Here is a 7,832-nt window from a genome sequence, read left to right on the forward strand (position 1 = left end):
TCATCCTCTCTGTCAGGAGCACACACACACACACGCACGCTCAGAGCGCGGCCGGGGGTCTGGCGTTGGAGGCGAGGAGCTGTCAGATGAGTTGGGGGGCGGGGGGGGAGAGAGAGGGGGGGCTGTCGGGAGCTGCAGACGAGGACGCAGTAGAGTTACAACCAACATTTATTTGGAGCCGACGAGAGTTTTGCCGCCTGTCAGGAGAGTTTTGGTTCTCTCTCTCTCTCTCTCGCTCGCTCGCTCGCCCGCTCGCTCTCTGACATCAGCAACAGAAAACACACAGCGGCTCTTTTTTCTGGAGCCAAAAACACAGAAAACAGAGACGAGAGTTTTACTTCAGGCGGCTGCAGCAGCTGTAGGATCTGCACGCCACGAAGTCACCGAGCAGAACGACACGTGTTAATATTGATTTATATATATTTATTAATATTTTATTTCTTTAAGTCTGATCGATATGGACTAAAACATCTGTCTGTTTCCAAACACGTAAAAAGAAACGCGTCTTAAATCACTCAGAGTAAAAAGACTCCACACGAGAGCGTAGGACTTATTAGATGAGACACACACACACACGCACACACACACACACACACACACACACACACACACAGATTTGTGATCACATGATGACGTTTCCTCCTGAGCTTGTCTCAGAGTCTCTGCTGTGGCTTTGTTAAACCACGCTGCCCCCTGTGGGCCACCAGCAGGAACAGCACGGCCTCTGTGACAGATACTCAGGCCTGCTTTATGTGTGTGTGTGTGTGTTAGTGTGTGTTTGTGTGTGTGTGTGTGTGTGTGTGTGTGTGTGTGGATAATTAAAGATGAGATCAAATCAGCAGCTTTTCAGTCTGATTGGAGAAACCGGCTTTAAGAAGCACCTGAGTGAGAACGATGCATTCAAAGACCTTTCTGAACAGTGAGACACGGTGACGACGTCGCTGCTGCCTTTCCTGCTTTAACTCCTTCGTTCTTTATTCTCTTTATATCGCAGACAAACAACTTCTTCTCTCTAATCACGAAACTTTGCTTCGCAGAGTTGATTCTCTTCATTCTCGAACTTGTTCAGATAAAATTCTTTTATCTTTTGAAACATGGAGAGAGGTTAGAACGCAGAAAGCTTTACAGACCCATGCAGAGCTGGCTAAACACTGAAGCTACAGTGTCCACCACATGCAGAGCTGGCTAAACACTGAAGCTACAGTGTCCACCACATGCAGAGCTGGCTAAACACTGAAGCTACAGTGTCCACCACATGCAGAGCTGGCTAAACACTGAAGCTACAGTGTCCACCACATGCAGAGCTGGCTAAACACTGAAGCTACAGTGTCCACCACGTGCAGAGCTGGCTAAACACTGAAGCTACAGTGTCCACCACGTGCAGAGCTGGCTAAACACTGAAGCTACAGTGTCCACCACATGCAGAGCTGGCTAAACACTGAAGCTACAGTGTCCACCACATGCAGAGCTGGCTAAACACTGAAGCTACAGTGTCCTCCACATGCAGAGCTGGCTAAACACTGAAGCTACAGTGTCCACCACATGCTGACCTGTGTGAGAGGAGGGGGCGGAGCCAGACAGCTCTCTGTGATGATTAGAGTTTAGACTGCAGTACTCATTTTAAACACTAGGGGGCGGAGCTACAGACTGCTCCTTTAAACTGCTCAACAACATGTAGACTAAGAGTTAGACTCACATCAGGAGGATTTTACAAACCAGGAAGTGAGTTTAACTTGAAGGTGTGAGGAGAAGTTTGGTTTCTGACTAACTTCCTGTTAGTCTGTGTTTGGTTTTGTTTTTTTGCTCATGTCACCGGATCTTCCTCTTTGCTTCTGGAAGCTCTGAACATTTTTTTATTATTATTATTTTCCTGCCTCTGAAATTTTGTTGCGTTTTCCCCGCCATGCCTTCCTGCACCCAGGAGATTGAGGAGGTAGGACCTGCCCCGTCTGTCCGTGTGTGTGTGTGTGTGTGTGTGTGTGTGTGTGTGTGTGTGTGTGTGTGTGTGTGTGTGTGTGTGTGTGTGTGTGTGTGTGTGTGTGTGTGTGTGTGTGTGTGTGTGTGTGTGTGTGTGTGTGTGTGTGTGTGTGTGTGTGTGTGTGTGTGTGTGTGTGTGTGTGTGTGTGTGTGTGTGTGTGTGTGTGTGTGTGTGTGTGTGTGTGTGTGTGTGTGTGTGTGTGTGTGTGTGTGTGTGCATCCACCTGCCTGTCTGCCTGCTTCACTCCTCTTCAGTTGCATTTCCATCTCTCTGTCAGAACTTTCACCACACGCTCGCTCCTCGTTGGTTTCCATGCTGTGATTTTTCTCCCGCTCTCAAAGCGTCACATGATCACTTCCATGAGTCGGTTTGTCAATAAAGCTTTGATTGTTCAAATGTACCCGTGGACACGATGTTTAACCTGAGCCTGGGCGCTCGGCGAGAGACGAACCTTTTCATGTGACACTTTCTGTTCTCATCAGACTCTCCTTTAAACGGCTCATTTAACGTCGTGTTTGTTGTGTAAACATCAATAACTTCAACCAATCGACTCGTCTGAAGCGTGACCGCTGCGTTTGATGAGCGTGCGGGATGTCGGCGTCGAATCGATTCTGAAACATCGGCTTCATGCCGCGTTATCGGCCGGCGTGCTGAAGTCCTTCAACAGAGCCAAGGTCGTCCGAGGTCGAATCGATGCGGCCCGGCTTTAAAGTGGAATCAAAAATAAAAGTTTGATTTGACTGATGTTGAAGGAAGTCGGTATTTTAAAAGCTGACAAACACAGACGTCAGGCTCGCATCGTGCACTTGTTGAAAGTGAAAGTGAAAGTAAAAAAGTTATGAACGTTGAAATTCAAAGTGTGTTCAGAGATATTCAAAATGACGATCTTTATTAAACTAAACGGCCGTTGCAGAAGCTGCACGTCTCGGCTCACAGGAAGGTTTCTCAGGTGGGAAATGTTGACACGTTCAGTGATCTGAGTAAAGTCATGTTTAGGATCTGAGGGGTTCAGACCGTGGAGGATTAATCTGATCATCTGAATCCAAACGGCAGATTTGAAATGTTTGTTTGTTTGTTTGTTTGTTTGTTGTAGCTGGAGGTGAAAGTCCAACAGGGAGAGAGAGACTTTGAGCAAATCTCTAAAACCATCCGCAAAGAAGTCAGCAGGTTTGAGGTGAGACGATGGATGAGTGATGGATGAATGATGGATGGATGGATGATGGATGGATGAGTGATGGATGATGGATGGATGAACGATGGATGGATGGATGATGAATTGATGGATGGATGATGGATGGATGGATGATCGATGATGGATGGATGAATGATGGATGGATGTTGGATGGATGTTGGATGGATTGATGAATGATGGATTGATGGATGGAGGATGGATGGGTGATGGATGTTGGATGGATGATGGATGAATGATGGATGGATGGATGGAGGATGGATGGGTGATGGATGGATGATGGATTGATGGATGGATGGATGAATGATGGATTGATGGATGGATTGATGGATGGAGGATGGATGGGTGATGGATGATTGATGGATGATGGATGGATGATGGATGGATGGATGGATGATGGATGGATGGATGGATGATGGATGGATGATGGATGGATGGATGATGGATGGATGGATGGATGATGGATGGATGATGGATGGATGGATGATGGATGGATGGATGGATGATGGATGGATGATGGATGGATGGATGATGGATGGATGATCGATGATGGATGGATGATGGATGGATGATGGATGGATGGATGGAGGATAGTTGGGTCAAAAATGAAACTGTCTTAAAAAACGGGACCTGTCTTTTGTTTGTGAACAGAAAGAGAGAGTGAAGGACTTTAAAGCGAGTATTATTAAATACCTGGAGTCCCTGGTTCAGACACAACAGCAGGTAAACACACACACACACACACACACACACACACACACACGTTTCTTTTATTATAAGAGCAGGAAGTGGTGACAAAACGTAAACGCCAACAACTCCACAAACTGAAACTAAACGGTTGCCGAGCAACCCGAACATTCCATTCTCCTGTTGGTGTCCATGGTAACCGCAGAGCAACTCCTCTGCCTCTGTCCACCGAGCGTCTCTGTCTGTTCAGTTGTTTTCAGCGAGTCGAGCTTTGACGTGTTTGTGAATTAGACGATATTGATCGACCAATCAGAGGGAAGCTGTGGAAGCACATGACGTTGTGATTTATGTTTACAGTGTTTTTATATTTGTCTCCTTCAGCTGATTAAATACTGGGAGGCCTTCTTACCCGAGGCGAAGGCCATCTCATAGAGTCCACACAAACACAACAGACAGTCCTGACTGGCTCCAGTCAAACTGCACTACCCATAATGCACCAGTCCCCTCGGATCACCCTCTTCCTCCTCCTGTCAGCGCCCCCGAGTGAAGAAGAGGAGCGAAAAACAAAAGTCAACAGCCAAACTCCGACCAACATCTTCTTCTTCTTCTTCTTCTTCTTCTGCTGCTGCTGAACTCTGTGATGCGTTCAAGTCCTGTGGGAATTCTTAGCTTCTGCATTGTTGAACTTCACACGTTTGTTTTTGAGGGTGATCTGAATGAAGGCTGTCAGATTAAAAAAAATGTGAAGTTCGAGTTACGACGGGGTAACTTTTAAATCAAAATTTAAAAAAAAGTGATTTTATATTAATCCCATGCAACCTGAACGCAGCACGAGTCATGCATGACCCTGGTGATGGGTTTGTTTGTTTTTCTGCACATAATTAGATTGTAACACGGCGTCCTTTTTAAACGACCACATCGCTGTCATTCGTTTAACGCGACACGAGGGGGACGTGACGGCGGTCGAAGAATGACCTCCGTTACCCTCAACAAACACACACATACTTATTCAGAGATAAAGAAATACTATATCGTCTTCCCCCCGTGAGTTCTCTCTTACAATGTATGGAAGCACATTGTGGCCAAAATGTGGAGGGAAAAAACGTAAAATGAAGAAATTTTTAAAAAAAAAGTCAATATTTAAAAAGTGCGTTTGAGATGTTGAAGAGATTTTGAAGACAAAGTCACAATTATGGGACAATGAATGTATATTAAAAAAAAAAAAGAGAGAGAGCTTTACTTGTACCAGTCTGAAGCTCTCTGATTGGACGTGTCTTGCTGCAGGGTTCTCTGGGAAATGTAGTTCTTTGTTTTCTTTTTTGTCCCCCCCCCTCCTCCATGCAGCGTCAACCTTAAGATTTCTTTCAGTAAAGCAGCTTCTGTCTTTGTGTTTTATAAGCAGGAATATTACAGTTTTATTCTCCCGTTGTCGAGCACTATGGGTTGCCGTGGTAACAGCGCTAACAGCAGATCTTAACGACGCATTAAATTCCCCTCTCCGTCAAACTACCCGAGCTTTTCTGGGCGTCATTTTGAAAAGGACGGGGCCCGACTGCAGCCTTTTTCGCTCTGTTGTGTCTTGTACTTCCTGTCACCTGTTCAGTCTCCTCGCTTCCTGGCATACCTGTCAAAATAAGAGCCTTTCTTTTTATATTTTGTTGCTGTATGACCGAGAAGTGAAGGCAACACTTTGAGTTTGAGAACGTCGTTGAGGCGAAGAGAGCGGAGAAGGAAGAATCTCACCTCCTGATGTCGTTCACGGCACGAAACATTTCAGCTCTCAAGGTCGTGACCTTTCCTTTTTTTATTATTATAAAGGAGAGAATAACGAACCGTCGTGCCCACCTAGCGTTTGTTTCTGAGCGCCGCCATCTTTTCTTCTCGTGTTCAGTCCGTCTACAGAAAAAGCATGGCGTCTCGCTTTCATTTTTCTTGCAGCCGTTCTGAGCGCTCAAGTTCAAAAGAAAAATTTTATTCGTTAAACTTTTTTTAAAATTTTTTTTTAAAGAATTTCAGCTTTTCATAAAGGTGCTTTTGGCGTCATCGCCGCTCTTTTTTTCCCCGCTGTAGTTTATCCGCTTACAGATCGAGTCTTTTACCTTCACTCATCTCAAACAAATAAAAAAAAGTAACGGAGCAGTGTCGGTCGGTCATGCCGTCGTCATGGAGACGGGATGGGCGATGTCTCTGCAGAGATCCGGTCTGTAACGTTATCAGACGTCCTGGTGTCGTTCTTCCTCCTCCTGAAAAACTCCGAGACGAATCAAACGGCTTTAAATATTTCATTTCTCGCCGCTCGCTGACGCTAACGCTAACGTGCTGCGGATATGAACAGACTGAAGCTTGAGTCAGATTTCAGAGCGTCGATGCGAGTGATTGACAGGTGACAGAGTGTGTGTGTGTGTGTGTGTGTCTGTGTGTGTGTGTGTGTGTGTGTGTCCGTCCAGAGAGCAGCCTCAGACTGTGAGGATTATTTTTACCGGCTGTGTCTCTTCGTGTTGATCGGCGTGAGCGGCCGCGCTTCACTTGATTTTTAGTGCCGTTGAATTTAAAGCACATTTCATTATTTTTTTTGTTTTAAATCCTGAATCTTTCAAAAAAAAAAAAATCATTTCTGTCTTTTCCTGGATTAAAAACTGGAGACATTTAAATGATCCTTCTTCTTTCTCTCTTCAATCATATAAGACTGTAAGTGTTGATTGCCTCCCTTTTGTTTGTCGGTTTATTCCTCTTGTTGCCGCCTGATGATGGTTCAGTTTGATTTGATTCTCACAGATGTTGAAATGCTTCCTCTGAGCAGATTCTTTTTATTTTATTTTTTATTTTATTTTTTTTAAAGCTCTTTTGGTTTTGACGTGACATTCCTGCAGCTCAGCAGACGTTTCCGAATTTAATTACAATAAAGGAATGTATCTCATCTGGAGTTCACTCATTCTTCTCTGATTTAAAATCCTGTTTTGGAGCTTCATGGCTCGTTTAGAAACTCGAAAGTCCATCCTCTGCCTGCTCCACTGGAGATGTTCCCTTCATGACATCACAAAGGGCAGTAGCCCCTCCCCCAGGTGAGTGACACTCCCACAGCTAGGTGTTTGTTGCAGACTTCCGGGACATTTCCATCTTAGTTTGCTCATGTGAAATTATTGTTCAGTTTGAGGTGTAAAATATTCCTTGAATGAAGTACTCAAAAGAAAAAGCAGACGTCAAAGATTCAACATTTAGAAAGTAAATAAGCAAGATGTAAAAAAACATAAAGACTACACAGTTAATAACAAAAAGTAAAAACTATTAAATTGTTACAATAAATCGGTGAATTACTGTTAATCCTGATTAGTCACGTTTATAATTTCCATTTACCACAAAACAGATTTAGTCATGCTTTTATTTTGAAATGTTAACAGGAAGCTGCGTCACCTGTCCTCCGTTTCTCACATGTAAAGTTTGTGTCTCATTCGGCTTCAGAGCCTCGAAGTGATGATCAGAGAGCGGAGGCTGGAACACATTCACGGACTGTCAGGAGGCTTCACACACACACACACACACACACACACACACACACGCGCGCGCGCGCGCTGTCAGAAAGGAGCCGTGCGTTGCTTTGCATTGTAGCTGTCACAGCATCGACTAGCTGTCATCGTCAGGCTGCAGGTTTCTGTGGAAGACGAACAAATTCACAAATCAGACTTTATTAAGAGACGCCAGAGTGTGTGTGTGTGTGCGCGCGCGCCAGGCTGTTCTATATCTTGGAATCCGCTTTTTGCAGCAGCTTGGAACATAAACTTTGTAAACTTCTGGAGTTTTCTGCGGATGGGACCTTAAAACATAAATGTAGCTGTTTGATGCTTTCCACCGGAGTTAGCCCGAATGCTAATTTACATCTGCAGTCCCTTTGCAGGTCACAAAACAACATATATAAAAACATACATCACTCAGTAAGTAACAAATAAAAATATATACTGCTCATGAAATGTCCATTTTGCG

General features: G+C 44.6%; 1 long non-coding RNA gene across 1 annotated transcript; it reads left to right on the top strand.

Moving 5' to 3' along the window:
• The first annotated feature begins 2,990 nt into the window (after positions 1-2,990).
• LOC306835493 lies at positions 2,991-6,777 on the top strand. Its single transcript, XR_013780647.1, has 3 exons — positions 2,991-3,152; positions 3,819-3,890; positions 4,236-6,777. It is a non-coding gene; the product is annotated as an uncharacterized lncRNA (long non-coding RNA).
• Positions 6,778-7,832: the final 1,055 nt, after the last annotated feature.

Source organism: Symphodus melops, assembly GCF_947650265.1.
Source record: "Symphodus melops genome assembly, chromosome: 1".
In the NCBI taxonomy this organism is placed as follows: domain Eukaryota; kingdom Metazoa; phylum Chordata; class Actinopteri; order Labriformes; family Labridae; genus Symphodus; species Symphodus melops.